The sequence below is a fragment of the Ischnura elegans genome, chromosome 6 (assembly GCF_921293095.1).
Source record: "Ischnura elegans chromosome 6, ioIscEleg1.1, whole genome shotgun sequence".
Classification (NCBI taxonomy): Eukaryota; Metazoa; Arthropoda; class Insecta; order Odonata; family Coenagrionidae; genus Ischnura; species Ischnura elegans.
In genome coordinates, this window is record NC_060251.1 from 15,020,085 (window position 1) to 15,044,498 (window position 24,414).

At 37.0% G+C, this 24,414-nt stretch overlaps 1 protein-coding gene across 1 annotated transcript in view; it reads left to right on the forward strand.

The window, feature by feature from the left end:
• The window catches only part of LOC124160482 (D(4) dopamine receptor-like), a 253,013-nt gene that overhangs the window by 72,337 nt on the left and 156,262 nt on the right, over window positions 1-24,414 (forward strand). The window contains exon 2 of the mRNA XM_046536335.1: window positions 16,770-16,896. The gene's annotated coding sequence lies outside the window, so the exon portion shown is untranslated. The remainder of the gene's footprint in view (window positions 1-16,769; window positions 16,897-24,414) is intronic.

Here is a 24,414-nt window from a genome sequence, read left to right on the forward strand (position 1 = left end):
CGTTCCGAATCGAACACCCGACACGACCTAACACCACGACCATCCCTGTCGGCGCCAGCTCTGCAGACGTCCAAACCAAACCACCCGACCAAATATTCCGCAGTACACAACGTGATCGCGTGGAGTGAAGTTGGTTTCGACTTGTCTTGGCAATGGCTTTGCGATTTTCCAAAAATCAAAAAAATGGGCTCGGCTTCAGCCAATTAGGTTCTCATCGATGACGTAAAAAAAAGAGATGAGTATTGGTGATGAAGTGGCTGCTTGAAGTTTAACCCACATGAATGTACTTCGAGAATCGGATGAAAATGATTTCCGATGTTATTTTAGGATGGACGAAGCGTGTTCTTGGAGTTGCTTGGCAAGATGAAAACCTCAAATAGATTGCAAAAATAGCCGATTAAGGTACTGACGTTGCGACGCCACAGAAATCGGGGTAGGGCGGTCGGCGGTTGGACGTCTGACAGGACCAACAGGACGTAAGCCGCTGAGACAATATATAGCTCCACTACAGATCAAGGGTCTACCACGACACTAAGAACCACTTAATTATTACTCGTAATTGCCTCTGAGGATGATAAACAAGTGAGCTACTTTCTCTTCGACATGCCTAAAATTAGCAATAGTCAATAAGCATTCAAAATGAATTGCTACCGAATAGTTATGATGATGAAATGCATCGGCATAGTAAGTAACGAGGAAGTGCTTTAAAAAAGTAGGAGAAAAGGGAAGTGCTCTAAAATCCCGAAGAAGATGGGAAAACTAATTGTCCATTTTAAGCTGTATGATGGCCTGGTGAAAACAATCGTAGAAGGACAGGTGGAAGGGAAAAAGGGCAAGGGATGGCCCCGAATGATTTACACGGGACAGATTAGCAAGAATGTAAAAGGAAAGAAATGCGTCCTTATAAAAAAGGCTAGCGGAAGGAGAGCGGAATGGAGAGCTGTGTCAAACTTATCTTAAGCCTGAATCACACGATCATATTTTTTCGTCGCGAAAAGTGATTACTATCACGATCACTAGAGTGATCACTCGCAAATGATCGTCGCCGGCAATTGTTTTTCGCGATCGCGATGAGGATTCCCATCGCTATTTTTCATCACTCGTCCGGTCGCTTTTTCCGTCGCTAAAACCGTCCCTAAAACCCCACATCAGCCAATTAGAACGCATGACCGCATGGTGTGATTGCAGCGCAGCGTTTGACAATTGTGGGAACGACATAGATAAACAAACACGCTACATATTTTCGTGATGCGGTACCAATGACAACGAGCAGTAATATCGGAAATGATGCGTAAAGCAACGGCGGGAGCGACCGTGTGATTCAGAAAAATGATCACTAGAGCGATCGCTTTTCACGACGGGAAAAGTGATCGCGATAGTGATGCGAAAAAAATGATCGTGTGATTCAGGCTTTCGCATTGTTGACTTATGAATATGATTATGTTGCAGATTCAATGGAGATGAAATAGGCCGCAACTTGAAAGTAAGGGAAGGAGCAGGATCATTACACGGACATCATAAGTTCATGTATGTAACTAAATCCACGACATGGTAATGAATAAAAAATTCTAGCTACACGTACGCTTGAAAAACCGCACAATTTCACATTCGTGTCTCATATTTTCCGCCCCGTCTGTTCGATCAAAGTTGACGTCTTCCCTTTTTCCGCATATCAGCCCTCGGAGCGACACCACTGAGCGTGGCATGTCACACCTTCCAATATCTCCCGAATTCACTTTCACCGTCTCCAGCGAGCCTTACACTCAACTTCGTTTCCTCCTCAAACGTGCAGAGTCGTCAAATTCCCACATCAATTTTCCTCTCTATCCACTCTCACGATGACACCCCTCAAAACTCAAATGTGATAGAGAAGCTTGACTTAGTTAGCCAAGAGACACGAAGTTGTGCTAACTTCCAACCCCCCCCCCCCCCCCAACCGCCCCCCAAGTGCCAACTGAAATTCATCAACGCTTAAATTGTCAAGAAACGCGCAACGGCCAAACTCAAAGGTATTTCACAAATAGTTTCGATAGGAAATCATCCCTTAGGTGACGAGGGAAATACTGTGACGTCAGGATCCATAAAATAATGTAAACTTCCTTGAAATATCAATATTGCATGGCCTTCTTAGTTATACCTTTTCTCTTAGGCCCGAAAATCGAAATCGTTATTTTTATAGTTATTTTGTTGTTTATTTTGTTGCTATTACGCGTTGGTAGGGGAGGGTTGCGTTGGGGTTGGAGCGTTACTAAACTTCAGGGGAATTTCCAAGAGGGGAAACACACAACAACAAAAGGTAACCGCAAACCTCTTTCCCAGAGAAGAATTTCAAATTGCAATTTATAACACATCTAACTTAAGGACGTTATTATGCAATACAAAAGATAAAATTGACATAAATGACAGAAGTGGCATTTACAGACTCAAGTGCATTGACTGTGAGACCTGTTACATAGGCCAGACTGGACGTTCGTTCCGAGTAAGAACAGAGGAACACAGAAGGCATTTAAGAACGGGGAGATAGACAAATAGCATTTCGCGAAGCACCTGTGGGAGAGTGACCACAGGAGCGATTTCGTTCCGGAAATTCTACACCTTGAGAAAAAGGGAAGAAGTATGGGCTGCTTGGAGAAGTTGGAGATAAGGAAGCACATCCGGGATGGCATTTTAGCAAATGAGAATATTTTTGTCAACCATTGGAAATTCCCCTGAAGTTGAGTAACGCTCCAACCCCAACGAACCCTCCCCTACCAACGCGAAATAGCAACCAAATCAACATCAAAATAACAATAAAAATAACGATTTCTTTACCTGGAGATGTCGCCTCTGCGACGAAACCGGTCGTCTTAAATAAATTGTGTGAAGAAGTACCACACCTTTTTATTGTTTAATCCCCTCCTTTTTTATCAAAAGCTTAGAGCAACGTTCTTTTAAATAAACAATACACAATCCTAAACATCAACCAGCAAAACATACATTAACATATAAATTAATACAATCAAATATCCAAGAAAGAAAAAAATTAAATAAATTGAGTTGAATATAGTAAATAAAAAATGACTTGAACAAGGCACGGCACACAGTGGTCCCAAATCGAAAAAAGCTGGCCAAAATTAATAACGTCGTAATTTTACCTAAAATAGCAACAAAAATGGATGTCCCTTACTGATTTTGATCGTATGAATCTGATTTTGGCATTATTTTTACGATGTCTCTTCATTTTATCATTATTTGAGCTGTTATTATTTAAACAATTTTTAGAAAATCTCGATACAGATGTCATTGCGATTGGCGATAACTTGGTGTTCATGGAGAGCTTAAAATAGTATAACTTTAAGGCAAACGATGTACAAATTTAAAAAAAAACCATTATAGGATTTACGACATGAAATTGGTGAGATTCGAACCCGCGATCATCGGCATAGTCGGTGAGATACCAAAATCGGAAAAAAGTACTCACACTCACTCATTTTTGGCTTCCATGTATTTGATAAGTCACATTAGATGAAATAAAATGACTGATATTAAGAACATTGAGGAAAATAATGTTCTAATTGCAATAAAATTGCTTTCATATATCTCAAAAAACGAATTTTAAAGGAATAGTCGTCCGATGTCACCGCATCGGACTCATTGTCACTCTGCATATCACTTAAAATAGCAAAGTTTTCACGTCACCTGATACGCTGACTTCGTTTTTTGTAACTCCAGATATAATAAAAATGTATGATTCAGTTATTTAAGGGGCCTTCGAAAGATATCTTCATAATTTAACATTATTGAGGATTTTCTTGTACGTTGCACTCGGAATTTCCTCATGTCTATGTTCCTGGCCTCCAATGCTTCCTCCGTTAAAACTTCAATTGTAAGAAAGGATTCTTTGGAAATTGCTGTTCCATGTATCAGCACTTTATGTACCATGAGCAGCATATAGTACCAACCATAATCGATGTACAGCTCAGCTATTTCAATGCAATACTGGCTGAAGGCTTCATTATTTATCTCATAGCCGCAGGATAGAGATTTTAATATCACTGTAAGTCTATAGACAAGTCTTTCATAGATACCTGTCGTGAAAATTGCAAATCACATAAATAATTACATTTCATATACATAAAGCATTTGTTAGTAGATTTTTCAAAATTATGGAAACCGGTCCAATATTTCTTACTTATTGATTATAATTTTATATTTACACGTAATTTCATCTTGTCTGAAATGAAATCCTGAATTAAAACTCCACTTTTAAAAATATGATGATTGAGAGTAATGAGTGATTATTTTTATACACTGCATATATTCGCCGCCTGTGCATACACGGTAATCATTTGCACTCACTAGATGTGAGAGGGAGATATTGATATATTTCTGGAGGGAGTTTCAATTCCTTCTGCGACCAGCTTTTGAACGTCTCTTTGAAATGCTCATCTGTCCTCGAGCTTTGATTCCACTTCCACAGGAATATCGAGAAAACATTCTTCGCACAGAACGTGTCAGAATATTTTTGGCTTGCTTGATTTAATTCTGCCGAAATCTTGTTTTTAAATATTCCACGATATATTCCTTCTTCTTCGCTTATGAATATTCTTTTCTCTCTGTATTTTTATTGTACACCGCAAGGTACGAAAAAATTTGCGGCACCCATAATTCAAATTTAACAGGTGTATTTACGGCTGAAACGATGAATGTGATTTCTAAAAGTTGTCTATTTTTAACCACTAATAAACCGGAAATTATGAGTTGATATTGAATAAAAGATATAAAAGCTTATATAGACTTGCCTCTGAGTTTCCGGCGCATCCTGAAATTTGAATACCAAACATTGGCAAACCAAGTGCTTTAATTATCTGGACAGGAGAAGTTTCTCGAGTTAGCCGTGTTAACACAGTTCAGAGCACAGCACTTGTTCACTAAGAAAATCATTAAATAAAACTGAGTGGGAAATATCTACCACATCCATGCAATGGTTCTGGTGAGGGAGGCCGTCATCCTTATTCCATTATTATTAAAAAATGCACTTGCAAGATGCATGCTCCATTGGTGGGTTTAGACGAATTTTTCCCTCCGAATTCAATCCTATCTACGTCTATGGGCTGTTGAAATGGTCCTGTGAATAATTCTTGGCATTAGGACGCATATATTTCTTAGCAGTATGCACATCTTGTGATTACTGTAAGGTTCTCGCATAGTGACTTTAAGTAGTCGCTTTTGATCACTCATAACGTTTCTCATTAAGAGCATGAAAACCGGCCCTCATTGGTTTCATGAATATTTGAAGGTGAGTGCACAAACGAGAAGTGTGCATACGATAGGTGTGAAGCACTTGATTTATGTAATCGTACAGGATGTAGAATTATGCTAAGTACACACTATGCAAGTTTGACCACCGATACAAGAATATTTGAGCGATAATGCCACTGTCTCCCGCCGGCCGCCGGCCAGCCCTCAGCGGAGCGGTGCACCGCTCAACTTAAAACCCTCTAGATGTCGGATAGGTAAGTATAGGCAAGATTTTTTTTCTCCATCTTGTTGTACATACTCTTCCTAAGGATTCAGCATAGGAATCTTCGAGGGGCACGGAGGGGCACAAAACTATATCGACACATTTGACTAAAAATAGGCCCAAAAATAGCTAACATTATAAATAATTAAATATTGTTATAATAAATTCTGAAACGAACAAAAAATACTATAGTATTGTAAAAAAATATGCAAACTTACCGTATTAAAATTGACAAATGAATCCCTTGAAATTAAAATAGTAATTTATTAAGTTGAATTACCCTAAAATCGACTATGCCCATGTTTGACGGGTTACACATCTCAACATAATTATCACACAGACCTATCAGGTACGAAATATTATAGGTCATATCCTGTAGAATCCGAATATATAATTCAAAACTTCCTCGTAAAAAGTCGAAAAAATGACTTTTGGCCAGCTTTTTTCGATTTGGGACCACTGTGCGGCGTTACTAGATACAGGGAAACATTTAACTCATTGGAGTGCATGCTTATTTTAAAAATATCTATGATCCTAATATCCGGTCCTGTTAAACCAAGTTCAAACACTGCATATGCATCACAGTACTTTGAGCATTAGCATAGAAGTATTCAAGAACATGCCGGCACGAGGTAGCAATGCGGTGATCGAAATATCACCGCATTGCCTAGATAACTTTAAACTGGAATTTTAAGCTTGCACCTATATTACTTCAGATTTGAATCATTCATAACTTCACCTAAAACATCATACCTCAAACAATCAAACTGAAATCCATTATTTTATTTACTTTCGCCTTTGAAAACAAGTTTTCTATGGAAAATTCTTATCAAATTTTCATTATAAATTAATTTACGAGCTATCTTGATGAAATTATTGCCGCAAAGGTAACTCGAAATGAAAAACTACTAAACTTTTGCCTTTAAGGTAGTTATTTTCATTCAAAAATATTGCTGCGACCGCTTATAAATGCGTCCAGCAAAATCTTTTTCTAAAACTGAAATTTAAAAAATACACCATGTCACTTGAACGTATAACCACGTTGGACGTGTTTACTTATGGTATTCTTACTCTAAGTTAAACATTGAGTTTTTCCTCTCTTTTAATTAATGAAAAAATTTTAAATTTGAAAAAAATAAACTGCAACGAAAATAAATGTATTCAGACTTTTAGTCTAATTAGTTCCCGACATTATTATGTTTTTGTGAGACTCAAGGTAAAAACAATGGTGGAGGAACAATTTCAGCAGGTAGAGCAATTGAACTATTTGGGCTGCAATGTTAAAGGAAAAAAGGATACGGTATTAAGGACATCAGGAAGAGAATTGCTTTAAAATAGGAAGCATTCATGAATAGGAAGGAGCTTATGAGATAATCTTTACCTAAGATTTTGAAGAAAAGGCTAGTAAAGAGTCTGATCTGGAGCGTAATGCTTTACGGTGCGGTAACTTGGACATCTAGGAAGGAGGACGAGAAAAGGCAGGAGGCCTCCGACATGTGGGCGTGGAGAAGAACGAAGAAAGTGAAGTGGACGGAGAGGAGGAGGAACGATGAAGAGCTGGACATGGTGGGTGAGGAGAGGCAGCTTTTAGATGAGATACGGAGGAGACAGAAGGTTTGGATGGAGGGAGTACTTTGCGGGGAGGGGATGTTGAAAACAGTGTTAGAGGGAAGAATGTTAGGTAAACGAGGGAGGGGAAGGAAGAGAATAGGATTTTTAGATAGATTGAATCGGAGTAGGCCTTGCAGTGAATTGAAGACGGCATTGCTGGAAGGAAAGGGAGGCTCCCAGATTACGTATTTAGTACTCCATGTAAACCTACCTTAATCGGTAGAATATCGTGGTAGCGGGGTAGTAGTGGGGAGGGGATGTTTAAAATAGTGCTACATGGTAGAATGATAGGTCAACGAAGAAGAGGAAAGAAGAGAATTGGATTTTTAGATAGATTGAAAGGGCCTTATTCTGAATTTAAGGGGAAGTAGGTACATGAAGGAATGGGAGACTGCCCGAATGCTTCTCAATTAATGCATGGAATCCTACCTTAATCGGTAGAATGCTTTAATAATAATCTGTTTTTCAATTAGGGGAACGCAATTCATTGAGCAAAAAGAGAATTTCATAGAAGCGCCATCTTTCATCATAGCAGGAAAAGTAAAGAGAATAATTCTGGGGCTGGAGGCCGCGGAATGTTAGAGGTAGGACTCCATCACTTAGTGACCTCTGGGAACCAGCTGATTGCAAACTCGTCTCGGACCTCAGTACTAATTAAAAATCTCCGTATGCAAGCTCTAATGGAATCAAATTCTCTTTGAATGATAATTTTTAACTACCCCTTATCGACCCTCAAAACTTCCCACGCATATTTCATTCGTTTGCATACTTCAATGTCTGGATTGAGCTCCCAAAAAGGACCCGATGATTTAGGCACAATTTAACCTCATTTTTCTAAGTTTGCCTCCGCGATATGAGCTCATCTCGCGCGTTTTTGGCGATTCGCAAATATGAGCAGGTACTTGTTTATGTATCCGTGAACTACTAGAGAGTGACGATGATTCAGCATCAAAAAGGTTACAAGATTAAATACGGAAGCACAGAAAATTCGAAAAAAATCCCTTTTTGAATGAATTCTTCCCCTCCGAGCGCCGTCGACGAAAAATCGTACTGTCTCGAAATTAATAAAAGTGATTAAGTAGAATAAACCGATGACTAAGCGATGCTTTTAAATTACGATAAATACCATTTCAATGTTTCCGTATTATATTGGTGGAATAAGTTTACTTCAGCCTTTCAAAGTGGAAAAAAATGTAAACTCCCGCAATCCTTTTTACCCCACCACGTTTTATTAAAATGTAAGCTAAGTATTAAAAAGTAAAAAATTCAGGCTGCTCTTTGTGAATTTTATACATATTTATATTGAATGTTGTGTAGTTTTATCAGCATTTTTACCATCACCTTACGACTGATGAATGTCTTTGTCAAGTTCCATTCATTGTTACTCATATAGAAACCCATGCAATATCCCGAGCCACATTCAATAGCTTCTCATGACCTTCATGAACTTTGAAGTTTAGAAACTTATACACACACGCTCCCCGGTGAAAAGTTACTGTTTAAGAGAATTACGTTGTTTTCGCGCGACGGATATCATACAAAGTAGGAATGTAGGGTGACGTGATTTTGAACGAAGAATTTCCTTACATACATAAATTTCAAAAATTTAATACTTTTTAAATTAAATCCTTCCTAATAACGTACTAGAGTGTCCAGATGATTGTAGCTTTCGTGATTATGAAACACAACCCATCACCTTACCTTGGGCTTCAATTATTGGTCATTGAAATCGCCGTAGACTGTATCGAAACATCTGATCTGACAACAACGGAATTCAATCCTTGTTGGGCGACATACAATTTTGAAATGCACTGAATCATGATATATTTAATAAATGCGCAAATGTACTACATCAATTTTAACTAATACTGCTTTATATGACAATGGAAACTTTTTGAGGAAAATTAGATGAAGAAAATAAATTTACTCTCTTGTTAATGGAATTCTGTGTTCAAAAAGATGCGATATTTTAGCAACACCTAATTGATTGTAATTTATATATTTATAATTGTACATGTTACAGGAATTCTCCCGGATTACAAGCGTTAAAATTTATATTTAATGAACAGTAATGGTTTAAATAAACCACATAGGGATCGTTTTCAATAGTTACCAAATTTTTAACCGTAAAATACCTTAAAAATAGTTTTTCGACAAAATCTTCACGAATCTCATCCTCAAGTTATGGCGTGTGATAAGTCATCAAAATACAACTTTTCTGGCCATATGATGAGAATACTCTTTAGTAAAAACTATGCGACGAAATTATGAGCATAGTTTATCAGAAAAAAATAGAATGCAGGTTAGATTTCTTTCCTAACTAAGCTCACTAGCTGGATGCAACACTTCGCATTTAATACTCGCAAAGGATCTTCAAAAGAAGCCTGCGCAAATGACTTTGGCCGTAAGATTACTGGGAGCTCAGAGTTACTAAGATGCGCTCTAAAATATAGGAATACTTAAAAGAAAACTTATCCGTACATAACATGGAGATCAGCATTCAACTACACCATTGTGAAGGACTCGACAGAGTTTCATAATTGAATTCCATTGATATTGAAGTACGCTGAGTTTAGCTGCAGACATTTTGCGGCTAAAATATCACTACGTCAAATATGATGATGTAATAATCAACATGATCACTTTAGTGCACCTGAATACCAGCGTGCATCATCACAAAGTATGAGCTAAAATTTCTAGCTTAATATTCCATTTCATTTTCCAACAGTAGATATGCGGTAAGATGCTTTGCTAAGAAAATTACAGTCAACGTTCCCGCATTATTCAATCCAACACGTGGAGCTAAAAATCCACCGGCTTCCTAAAATTGCATAAAAATATGGTTAAAAAAATAATGAAGACTAATGCCTTGGAATTTAGATATTTACGAATTAAATGAAAAATGTTTGGCCAAGGTTTCGGCACATTTAAAAACCTTCATCTGGGCTACGAATGAATATGATTACATTTATTTGATAGACACAGGCATGAAAGGTCAAAAAAATATTTTACAAATATAAAATTTCAAAAATAAAAATAATTAAATTGTAAATTAATTAAAAATAAGAGATAAGAAGTTTGACTAGAATTTCGGCATGGTCAAAATTCTTGTCTCATCTTTTTAATGAGTAAAATTGTAAAGAATTGTAATTTAATTAAAAAGAAGAGATAAGAACCTTTTAATTAATTTTCAATTGAATTCTTTATAATTGAAACAAAATTTTAATAACCTTTCATTCTTTTGTGAAACAAATTAATGTAATCATATTCATTCATAGCTCTGGTGAAGGTATAAAGAAACACCGAAACGTAGGCAAAAAATTCTGCATTTATTTCTCAAAATCCTACACTCCAAATACTAGTCAACGTTAAAGATCTAGGTCAAGAGAAAGAAAAAAAAACTCACTTAACAAACGATGATGAGAGAGGCCGGTAAAGGATAAAAGGAAATATTTTAATAGCAATATGTCGAGGCAATAGAGGATTCAATCCGAACAACATCAGAAACAAGCCTTGGAGTATAAATTTCCTTGGAATATTTCTAAAAAAACTGTCACCAATAGCGAAAATAAGTAGGCACAATTTGAAAAACTATGATTTTCATATTGAAATTTTAAGTATAATATTCTAACCAAATCGATATAAATCGTTGTCAGAAAAATCACACATGCACAATCAATACTGGCAGGCCGGTTATCACAATGATTATAAAATTGCTAACAATAATCATAACTCCCAAATCCAGTTTCTTCGCTTAAAAATACAATCAGAAACCCTTAAAAATCTAATAAAAATGTAACATATATAAAATGTCATGTCTCTACTGTAACAATTGCTACATAAGACAGACATCGCAGTATTTAAAGAACAGGATTTCTCAACGCAAATCATCCAATAACAAAAGAGTTGAACTATGTGCCCTCACAAAACAGAGTATAAAGAATAGCCAATACTTTGACTTCGATAATACTGAAATTTTAGATTTTGTGGAATTAATTGTTTTTAATTATCTAAGAAATTACTCACATCACTTAAAAGTAAAAACAGCTGCAATAAAAGATGAGACATTGAAAATCTAAGAAAATGATGATAGTAACAATGATACTGCACTAGCTTAAATACAATCAGTACACACACTTTTGCAAAAAAGGTATGTAAACATTTTGTGACTTCTTTTTAATTGATGCACAATTGAATTCTTTTTATTTTTAATTTGAAAAAAAACAATTCAATAATAGTTCATGCCTTATTGTATCAACTTAATAAAAACATATTCATTCATAGTCCTGAAGAAAATATAAAAAAATATATCGAAGCGTTAGGAAATAATTTTGCATATAATTCTCAGACCTATACTCCGTGGCGTTAATCAACGATAAAAAAATGAGGTTAAGGAAAAGAAAAATGAAATGAATTTTCTCAGGGAAAATAGTGGTAAAACATGGCTCACCCCAACATGTGCTATTAAAAGTTGATAACTGTTTTCCTTACTCTCCCAACCACACTCCATCAAAGCTGCTTGCAGAGTAGTCACTAGGAGTACATTTGATTCGGTGTCCCGCACTAAACCACCGCCGTAACTATTCCTAGCGGGCACAAAAAACAAGGTCGTATACATAGCCTTAACCTTCGTCCAGAATATTCAATAAAACACGCTGTATTTACCACGCTAAACACACTAAACAAATGAGAAGAGAAGCGCGATCTCTAGCAGTGAGCCCAAGCAAGCAAATACCATCAAACTGTGGATTGAAATGCTATGGGGTCGTATACACATAGTTTTCGTAAAGTTGAAACTAACTTGGGTGCGAAAGGACACAACTTTAATCGGTTGGTAGGTTTCAAAAGGGAAACAGAGGTCCATTCAAAGCAAACAAAATCAATGTGCAATGAAACTGTTTTATATTATTTCTTTTTAAAGTCTCATCTTTAATGCTATCGAATCCATTTAGAAAAAGGGTACAAGTTTTGTTTCTTGTTCTTTAACCTTAATGACAATATGAGACTCATGATTTAAGGTTCAAACGGATATGGACTATTATAAGTATCTATCGATTACGACGAGTGACTGGCTGTTTCCATCCTGTATTAAACACATTTCCATTACTAAACTCATCAAACATTTGTAAACAAAAAATAGACTTCCATTCTTGGGAGGTTCTCCTACGCATTGTGGCGATTCAATACAAATATTTTAGTAAATTTACCCCATCATTCCTTAATTACTATTTTTTAAACCTCCATCGTAAGTGACTTCCTTTGATGCTATGATAAAGCTGGCTACTCTTATGGACACTATTTCATTTATAAATGTTTCAACGTAAAGTTATTCCGGTGGTTTGAGTCGATTGTAGCGCCACTTCCATGCTGTGATTCAAATCACGTTTCCAAAAATCTTTCATGCCATTCACATTTGTTGTCAGTAGCCAGTAGAGTACAACTTGATTTTCGAAATTTTTCAATGAACACTTTTTCCAGCATATCGGAATAACTTTTGACCATAATTGACTAGAAACTTCAGAAAATTGAGTACCGAAGCGCTTTGGCATATTCTTTAGCACGCTTTATTTTTAGAATCAATTTTTACACATATTTACTAAAAAAAACGTTACATTGCATATAATAGGGTGGTTTCCTTTTATTTTTTATTGCCTAAATCGAAAGATTATTACTCCTGGAGTACGTATTTCACGCTTTTAGATTGTTAAATGACGATATCTATTTTTCACGATTAAATGAAAAGTGAAAATTTTCAAGCGCGCGAAAACGCGACGGATGAGTATAAATGCCGGGAAGCCCGTGTGACGTCATTCTGGTTCCCGCTGCCGCAAAGTGAGGTGACCTTGGGGCGAGGATATGTGCGCCGCCAGGCGCAGGCAGCTGATGCAGGATGCTAGCAGGAAGCAGAGTATCCTGCTAGCAGGTAGCGCTTGGCGTAATTATGGATTATTAATACCATATCAAACGAAGGAAACTTTCCGACCATAGCCAGTTTTAATAGGTGATTATTAAGACATGTTTCCCTGAGCTTCTATGCCTCATGCACGCATTCGTAATCTCAGACGATGTAAAACTCCTATCTACTCGTATAGAAACTAGGTCCCTGTGACGTCACGTGGAGTGGCATCGCATGGGCGCCAATCTGTTCTTTTTCAAACGAGGTTAAAATTGACGTTGCCATTCGTCTAAACTGGGATTTCTAAAACCAAATAATTTGTATATTATGAATACATTAATGGTGGGTAACGAATCGCAATCAATGACTTTCGTTTTCTTTGATGAAGGAAACTACCCTATTAACGTTACTTCACGGATAGAAAAGTATAGTCATTAGCGCCCAAATTTTGCGCAGTTTTAACCGAAATTCCAAGATATAAAGTATGGACCACGGGGAATCACAATTATACTTCCCCTTCGGCTGAAAGAGCTCGGTAAGAATGGCCTATTTTTTTATAGTTGACAATGACCTCACTTGGCGATGGAAGCGTGCGCAAAATAAACTGTGGAAATTCCTTCCTACTTGAATGGGAGACGGCGATATAGCGGGAATATCACATGCAGAAGCAGCCTTGTGTGAACTAATATCACGTCATTTCCAATACCTTGGGTATTGAGAGATCCGAAATAGAGGCAGTAACACACGTATTGAAAGCCTGCATTGCCTGGAAGTGGCGTGTCGCACAAGGAAGAAATATAACAAAGCCATGATGCAGGCCTTTGTGTAGAGGATTCCGCAACCCCATCTATGTCCGTTTCCATATCCTTTCTATAGTACGACATTAGAAACTCACGCCATATCATTTTGAACACAAATTACACAGGCCAACAAAAAAATTTTGTTTGAAAACTTTTTTTATTTTATTAGCTGATCTTTATAGATTTTGATGTGCCGAATCCAAACCTGGCCTCAGTTTTTTTTGTACCTATTAGCCATAGTTTCCAAGCAATATGTATTTAATATTTAGTCTAATACCCCTATACGGTATACAGGGAAATCAATCAATCGTGAAAAAATTGTTTTGTATTTACTCCAGTGTGATAATACAGGGTTCACTTGTCAACTGGAATTGGTCTACATTTTCTTTCCCTTTTTTCCTTGAAGCTTCTTGTGTAGCTTTTTCAGCGATGAATCGCTTGCTGAACTTCTCGGTGAAGTACCAACATTACCCCATTATCTTCGTTCATTAGACCTACTTTTTCAATTTTATTATAACTATAAAATAGCTGTTAAATTCTAAAAATATTGCTTGATTTCATAAATTTTACTGTAAAATGTAAATAAATGGTGAGTGATATGACTTTAAAACCATCATATTTGGATTCAGCAACTTTAAAAACAAAGAATAAGGTATTTTCAGTAAAAAAAATTTTTTCATTGTTAGCCTGTGTTATTCGTTGTATCTAGAGAGAACTTCATACTAATACATATTATATTTATTTCCGTATCCATTGCTACTTTGACTTAATGAGTTATTCATATGAATCATTGATCATGTATGCAGAACGGGCACAACTCAAGTCAAATAAAAATAATGTGTAAAATTTACACTAAAAATAAAAATGCTACTGTAGTTAGGATCATAAATATAATAAATTAAAGGAGATAACGCCGCCTAAGATAGATTTCTAGTCAAAATAATTAATGGGTTGTCATTGTTAAGTCATTTTCTTTTTTATAAAAATGTATTTATTAAACTTCACATTCTAATACAAAAAGACAAGCCAAAAGATATTTCAATCCTGGAGCCACTAAGTACCTTTCAATTGTCAGCTGTTCCATAACTACTGAGAGATTGTTGGAAAACGCAGCGTAACATAAATTCATTCCTTATTACTCTACGTTATATTTGGGACAGACTATGATATGTGAGTTAGAAAAACAATTGACTTGGATAATAAATTGTGTGTAATTTATCCAGTCCGAATAAACTTAGATACGAGTAGGGGAATGAGGGGCAAGAGTACGCATCTAACAAAAATTAATAAATATTATGCATTCGGAATCATTTAAACATCTCATTTAAAAATAGCACCACATATATAGCACACAAGACAGCATAGTCCCAGTTTAGCTACAACAAAGGGAATTTGTATTCGTCATGATATATAATACACCACCTTACAATGCTATCCCTCGCCAGTGCAAATATTCTGTTGCAAACATTGAGAGCGAATGGATCGCTCTGCACTACCGCCGCGTTGCGGAAGTGTTTGAAAATATTGATTGTTAAGAAGCGAAAGAAGTGGCACCACAAAGCAAGTTTCCACGGGACAGACTGGGGACTTCTCTGTATAATGCCTTTGGCAAGAGAACTCGGAGAGGATGACTCGTAACTTTTAAAAAAGACCGTTCAGGGGTCACCCCAATAGTATATTGACGGTGTTTTCCTCTTTTGAAATATAGAGCACGTCACGTACGAGTTGAAGAGGGCCGCGATCGTCACCCTGTCTGTCTCGTACTTTTATATATATACGTAATGGCCTTGATGGATGGAAAGGCCCTCCCTCGGGACAATTAGACGAAAGGGAGCGCTTTTCAAAGACGTCGCCCGCGAACGAGGCGCAAATAAATAATATTTCGGTGCCAGGCCGCTTCGAGAACCTCCCGCTCAAAATTGCTCGCATAGGATGGGGAAGCAGAAGATTATGGAAAAGCGTGAGACAGTGAGGAGTTGCCGTGACATCGCCGCGATATTCCTAAGGCCTCTCTCGCCATTGAAAACATTTTCCTCGGTCGTTTTCTGCGATGATTGTCATTAGGAGCATTATCAACGATTTTCCTCCTCTATACGCTTCGCAGTCAGTGATGACAATGAGGCGCGGTATGATGGTATGATAGATGGCTGCTGGGGAACGCTTGGGACAAAGGGGTGAGGTATGAAAGGGAAGCAAGAACAACCGCAGCGGGGTTGGTTCGTAAATCAACAAAGTATGATAGCGAAGCTCTAGACAGATTGACGGCCACGGCAGTGACCAACGGCATACCTACAAGCCTAAATCCCAGTCTACCGTTCAATCATAAGGCAGATCTTTGTCGGTGCTAGGCAACGAGTGAAATTCCTTCATGACGTTAGCGATTATGTGTAGTAATACTTCGAAGTCTGCCGCGTGAACGACGGTGAAGTATGCATAGATTACCAGGAGGAAAAAAATTCTCATGGTGTCTCTCATCACAGAAACAATTCATTGAAAATTTCAAAGTTTGCCATTGCATAGAATCAATTCACTGAAAACGCACGTTCATAAAAAACACGACAACAATGAGTGATAATAAAATATCTCCGACTTTATGATATTAAAATACGTATTAGGTAACAAAATCATGAAAGAAATAACGAAATTTAAAGCAACTAACTAGGAATGGAATATAAACTGAGGTCTCCAAATATCGTGAATAGGGAACCAGGCTGAGGAATCTCTTACATTTACGGGAATGAGTATCCTTGGAAAACGTATTATCCCTTCAATGCTAATAATTAAGCAAAAAATGCTTACTTGAAGCAGCATCTTAATCGCCGTGTGGACTATGGAAACTGCAGAAATAATTTTTTCATCTAGTATTATGAAATTACTTAATTTAATAATCTTATGCTTATTAAATTTGCATATGCAGTGCACATAAAAAATCTTTGATTGATTTTTCGTTCTATTTCAGATCACACATGAATTAAGGACCACTCACACGACAAAATTCAATACCAACTCCCATCAACAAAGGATGGAGTAGAGAACTCGAAGATGCTGAATATTCAACTGGTCCAGCAATGCCTGCATGAGAAAATGTGAGCATTAATTCCCATCATTTAATGCATAATTTGTAACGTGAAATTGAATATGCTTCATGAGAACATAGTGAAGATGCCATTGACAAAATTACCTCAAGTGAAATACAATTAGGCATAATTAGCACTTAGTCGCAATGAAGTGATAAGAAAATCTCCGACAAAATATTCTCATTTTCTAATATTTTCAATGCCAAATACCCATTTTTAAGGCAGTAAATCATAACCCAGAATAGGGAAGGATGACGCCGCGGCGTAGGTAACAGCAATTTAAGCTATCGTAATCCCTTTCTCAAAATGTGACGCAAATTACGAGGAGGATTAAGTCATATTTTAGCGATAATAAGCCTCACCTGTACGCAATTGGTTCGTTTTAGGTTCCTTTGGAACATAAATAATCTCGATAAATCAACTTCCGAAACCGAGAAGAATAAGAATGGAAATCTACTGCATTTCCCAACGCTCAGCACGGATGAAATATGCCTTGGCCCATAATCCCTTCGTTCTCAGCACCAACGAATCTAAAATAAGAAATTATCTGTAACGATAGAATTAAAAATAAAAAATAATTCAATAATGGCATATTTATAGGTCATTAAAAGAATGACTTTGCGCAAATTTTTCATGCATTTTAATATTACGAGTGCTCGTAAGTGCACGCTCGCCTTAAAAATAATTGTTATTATTTTTTATAGTTTTCTCAAAATTTTCGTTTTCGTAGTACTATGCAGCGATAAGTAATTTAATAATTCTATACTTAAAAAAATTAGACTTCTTCGGCTTCATTTAGAAAACTATTAGGAAAATTTACGGCAGCAAATATTTCTTATCGGGGGTTATCGGACAATTTTCAATCAATGTCTCGGCAAATATAATACATATTGGAATTTTCGTCTAAATATATCCAATGCATTGAACATTTTGATTTCAAGACTCTTTGTCTGATTTCAAATTAAAATTACAAATAAAATGCACTTGTCGTTTCTTTCACACAAAGGGCATTTTTTTCTTCGGATTGTACAGTATTCATATTATACGCTTAATTGAGTTAACGACTATAATATTTTTAACTTTAGATAACACCACTTGATATTTTTCCTCCGGGCACAAAATGAAATTAAGGTAGCAACATAGAGAAGAGCATCGAATTATCATGGCCCCATTACCGTGATTATTTTGAATTATCATGAGTAGTTTGAATTATGTAGCTGCACCAAACTCGGACGGTGGAATCTTCAATATTATTTCTACTGTATAGACACCTTTTTCTCAACTTATACGCAACCAAACTCTACAAATGAGGTATCGCATGCACAGAATTTATCAGAGAACATGCGACGGCATATCTTACTTCCTAAATATCGCTATTGTTTCCTAAAATTGGTTTTTAAATAATTTAAAAAAAAGAACGGTAAATATTCCTGACGTTAACAGCGCACAAACTGATACATTTGATCATTTGCAATAATATCTCGCATTCTTTAAATAACTTTTATCAAAATGCAGCTGATTCCACATTCAAGTCTCCTGTTGATACGGAAGTATGAGTCATCATGTGCGTTTAACAGAGGATAGTGTAATTACTTCCAATGCTGTGTTTTAAGAGGCCCTCTGACCTCAACTTGTACATGAACATTCCAATTAAATTTTTACATAAGACCCTGCCATTTTTTTCTGCGTTTTAAAATTAGAAACGCGCCTATCCCTCTGTGGACCTGCATTGAAAAAAGGCGGGGGAAGCCCGCTGGGAGCGGGCGCAGCACGCTCGTATAAGTTAATATCAGAAATTATTCTCAACAAGAGAAGAATATAATCTCCTCGTATTGAGAGAAAATGTTGGATTACTTCATGGCATAGAAAAATTGTATGGAATAAGTGAGACTTTTAGTCACGATAAAACACAATCTCTGCAAAAAAAACGCAATTCAAATTTAATTTTAAAAACTATCAACAATTAATTTCATTAATTAAATGAGGTATACACTGAGTAAGACGACACTAATGCCAATTTTACGCGAGTCTTTCTCGCGTGAAATAAGAGAGCATGAACCGATAAAAGTATTATATCTGTATAAATTCAAACAAAAATCCCCTCGGCTAATGACTTAATCGGACCCGGCCATAAGCTCTGCTTGAGTGATAAGTTATTCCACTGACAACGCGCGTGCATTCTGCAAGCGAATCGCAGCATTAGCTCAATGTCAGGAAGTAACGGATACAGAGACAAGAGACAAGTAACCCCAGCCTACCTCACGGTGTGAAGAGAATAAGCCGTTCGCTCGCTCTCAGCGTTTGAAGCGGCTTCCCCGATAACGCTTCTCTCTCATCAACTGGTTCGTGTCTGATTACCATAGAGCAACCCTAACGCGATCATACACGTGCACATTTCATCGCAGAAAAAAAACAAATATTCATCACAAAGTAAATGCATTACCATTTCTCCCCGCAGAAGACAAAAAAAGCGAAAATCATCTAGCAGCCATTTGGCATGCCATCTCTTCGTCTCCAGTAGAAAGGGAAACGAGCTCTCATTCCAAGGTTCCTTTACAATCCATATGCCTATCATTTTTTTTTCATTACATTCCATTTCTCTTTTGTTGAGAGACTCCGACCTCATTTTTGCATTCCGCGTGAATCCCGTACGTCTCGTACAACCGCGTTCCTTTTTTCAGCGCGCGGAAAAGGCAACATGGCACAAAATGGGTACGCTCACTTTGTGAGCGATCGGTGGGCGTTGAACGCTACACGCAGCATAAACCATGATTCCGCTTGTGAGATTCAAGCTGTCAGTCTCCATTGCATTCGACTATGACAAGTGGCGATGATGTTTCACAGTTCGACAAACGCAGGATCATCAATTCTTGCTACTTTGTACGTAAATATCAAATTCATCAGATTGATTCCTCCGTAAGAGAGATTAAATTCGAAGAATGGAAAGTTCATGTTTGATTTAATTTCTGCTGTAAATTGAAGTTATCCAGGCTCCCTTTTGTAAAACTGTATCGCAGAAAAAAATTGTTACTTGGTACTTTGTTATTGCACACACAGGGTGTTTCATGAGAAATCCAGCCTTTTCGGCATTTTATAAATACTGTGGATATTTTAAGACAATAAATACTTAAGGTTGAACGAAAATGTTCCATTATATTTGCCTGAAACAATTACTCTCAAAACGGATGAGATTATGCAATAGAATTGTTGATACTCGCTCAAAGCTCTCAAAGCAAAGTCCAAAGATCAATTGCTTCTGGCAATTATAATCGCACAAATTCTTCCAACATCAATTATTAATTGCACTAGAAAATTCATGGCATTAAATGAACTATCGCAAAGACTAATATATACAAAAAAACTTTTTCATGGTATACTCAAAGTGCATCCAAAAAAATGTTTGCGTTGCCATAGCGCAGTAACTAAGGAGTTATTGATCCCATATTTATAGGACAAAAAATTCTTAAAATTGTCTCCCCTACAACCCTCAAGTACTGCAGATTCCTCATGAAACACGATGTACGTACAACTAATTTAAGAGGGATCAATTTTATACTCTTGGCCGTCGAAGGGAATAGACCAAGTCCGTTCTACTTTTAACATGCATTTTAGAACTATTTTCAACTTTGACACACTCTTGTTCGCTTTCAAATGCATACCTTGTTCCACCAATTCATATCATCATTAGGTAGAGTAATGAGGTTTCTTCACGACGAAAAAGATGCTTTTTCGAAACTCCAACTCTACTGCTCCTGATGTTTTCCTGAATTGACGAAACGCAATGTGCATAAAAATAAAATAAAAGTTCTGAAATAACAAAATACTCTATAAAATAGAACCTGAAACAGTTGATTCTATTCCACGAAATTGTTGAGGTAACATATTCCGTTAATATAGGCATAACGTCATACGTAACTTTCTCATTAAATTGACCAATGGTCATTACATGACAAATGTCACATACAATTTAGAGAACAAGAGAATTTCTACAAAAATTTAAAAAAACATAATTAATAAATTCTAATTTTATGTTATGACGCATAAATTGGGATATGCGATATTTGGAAACAAAGAACGCCAGTTTTTATGGCAAAATATTTATTTCCATCGGGAAACAAAAATTGAATTGCATTAAATACATCAATTACCTAAACGCGTCGAAAAGTTTTGCTAATATTCACGCAAGATAGATCTTTACAATTGGCTTTTAAAGGGGAAAATTGCATTTTGAGGGTGATGAGAGGTGCTCAACGCGATATGCAGCATAAACCATGATTCTAAATCCATAGTCGAGCTGTCACTTGCGTTCCTCGTGACGAATGCATGTAGCGATGGCGCTTCAAAGTTAAAATGTGACGTCTATAGAAAGCGACATACAACGTTACCGTAGAGTTTACGGTATAGATTATCCTACGATAAGGATCAAGATAGCATCTGCTGTTTCATCAAATTAAGCTGTCACATTTATCACCATAGAGAATTGAAAGTAAACGGCTGCCATAGAAGTACGATGAGAATTAGGTGAGTGGCTACATAAAAATGGGCAGGAATCAAATTTTACCAGCCGGTTCTGATAAGAATGAAGAATGACAAGACAATTTTCAATGAGATATTTGAATTTCAATTTACCGATGGAGAAACATCGACAGTAACTTTCATGGTTCATATGGGCGTGAAAGTTTTTGACGTCCGCTCTACACCCGTCCATTCCGCGATGCTTCTACCACACTTTTTCCAACACCTTTGCATAATAAGTGCGTGTGGTGGCTAGTGTTAGCTTCCAATCCAGTGGGCCCGGGTTCAAATATCAGCCGTGGCGGAAATTACTCAGAGACTGCCCAATCCTTTCGTTCTTTCTCAAAACAACTTGAGAGCAACACTCCGAATAATGACAACTGGCCTCTAAATACCTTTATTATTAATAGACACCTGGCTTTGCATCGCTTTACATCATGGGCACTTCGATGACGTCAAAATCTTTTCACGTTGGTGGCAACTTATTTGTGAATAGAAATAAGCCGTGTTTGAAAATGTGCTGGCGAAGGCATTACATTTTGTACCGCTCAGCTCAAAACAGAAAGTTTAGGCATATAAATATAAATACATATAAATTGAAGCAATCAACGCCGTATTTAGTGGTATAAAATATCAATTATCAATGTAACAAAATATCTCCCAACTAATTATATTGCATTTGCAATTTCTACGCGTTTAAGCGCATTCAAAAAATTTGAAAGGGAGAATATGTTACGAATTGGCTCCTTTGTTTTAATAACAACTGATATAAATTATGAAAAATAGCTTCGCTAAAGTAAATTAAAAGTAACTTTCTCTCTATTTAATACCAAATTTATCGTCTCCACGTCACTTTCGAGTTAATTTTAGAATATAATCTCTCAATATTATTTTTATAAATTATTTCCACAGTTACGAGACATATTCATAAAGTAAGGGCCGTTTGGTAACAGCAAAGAATAAACTCATATGAGACACATTTTATTTTCACTTTTAGTCAACTACAAACTTACTTCACTTCTCAAAATAATCGCCGTCCACTTCTAAGCATTTTTCGTGCTGCTGCACCAGCTTCTTTAACTGCCCTGCATAGAAGCTCGCTTCCGGAGCCAATTGATAACGACGTTGTGTTCCACTACGGATTCGAAATATTGTCAACCGAGCCACTGTTTCAAGTGCGCAAAAAGAGGAAGTAGTCGCTAGGTGCGAGGTAAGGATTTAAGGACTGTACTATGGGCGTACCCAGAATCAAAACTAGGGGGTTGGGGGGCAAAACCAGCCGTGGTCGTTCAAGTTGTACCTTTTTTGCACAGAAAACGTTAATGAAACCAAAATTTTAAGGAAATTTATTAGTTTTTATAATTATTTGCATGAAAAAATAATGATTTTAATTTTAGCGCCTAATTTATTCTAATGTCATTTTTCTTCAAAAGCATAACTTGTTCATAACTTTTTTTGTAGCTTAATTTATGTTCGCTTCTATTAGGGGGAATTTGCCCACTCCCCTGCCCCCCGCCGGGTACAACCATGGACTGTACGGTGGGTGGTCAAAGAGATCCCGACGAAAATCTTGAATTTTCTCGTTGGCTTTGAGAGCAGTGTGAGCCTGTGACTAAGTCCAATTGGTTCAACTCTCACGCGCTAAGCTCCCATAAAGAAAGGTTGAAGAAGCTAGTGCCGTGGTACGAAAAATGCTAACAAGTAAACGGCGATTGTGAAGAGAAGTGAAGTAGGTTTGTAGCCAACTAAAAGTGCTAATAAAAAGTGTTTCATACGAGTATATTTTTTCCTGTTACCAAACGGCCCTTACTTTATTAATTAGCCTCGTACAATACTAGAGCTAGTAACAACGACCTCTAAAGTTGGTGGTTGAAGAGACTAAAATTTTAGAACAACGCTAAATGATACGTTTTTTTCCAGGATCCCTCATCAAGAGATCTCATCAATTTCCGGTAATTATAAAACTCCAATTGAGCCCCATATTTTAAATAAAATAACGGAATTATTCACGGTAAAAATCTGGTAAATATATATAATTGCATTCAAGTATTGTAGCTGCGGAAATCTTACATAAAAATATAATTGAGAGACTAAATTATCTCAAATAAGTCGAAGGTGGCGATGAATAATATTACAGAGTGCATCTGCAGAAGCTTACGAGTTAATTTGCGCCAGCATTCCATTATCATGTTGACAGAGGAGATCATTAACGGCCACAGCGTACGGTGCAGGAACTAGGTACTCGAAATGAAAAGGTTAATTCAAGCAGCTCTATCGTTCGCGCAGAAGGCGTTTCAGCGGCTCTCCTTGTACGCACCCTCCCTTCAAGCATCATCACAAGGATTAAGAAAGAAAAAAATCACCTTTCTCCGGCCTTCATAACGCCTTGTGAGAGGAGGAAATGCAACAGCAGTCACTAACCTTCTCGCCTCATTCAAAGACAGTCGTATCTACGCACGCACCCCCCTTCCTCCCATCAAATCCAACGCCATGGTTCAACGTCCACGGGAATATGACTGCGAGAAAGCGCGCTATCTATTGCCATTTCATCCCCCTTTACGATCTTCACGAGGTCGTGTTCCTGCTCCTTCGAAGTCCCATCTCTGTCACCCGCTTCAGTGAAGTATAACAGGAATCCCGTGCCGTTGGCGTAGAGGCAAGTGGTGGTCAAAAAATATTTAATAAAAAGAAATCAGCAAAAGCAAACTCTTTTTTACGTCTCCATGACAACATTCGAATGAAATATCCAATTGCTATCCCTTTTGCAGCTCATAAATAAATAAGTGAGAGGAAGCAGAAGTTTTTTTTACGATCCCAATGAATATCGAGTTAACCCCATTCCAACTTCATACAAACCGGCTAAAAAGAGCAAAATCTCGACTGGTTCGGATACAGAGGAAGGGGACAACGGCTCAGTAAAGGTTAAAATTGCTACGGCACATCTTCGACGTCAGCGAAACTTGATATGAAAGAAACGGATGGATTTCCGAGGAAGGATAAAATCAACTCAAT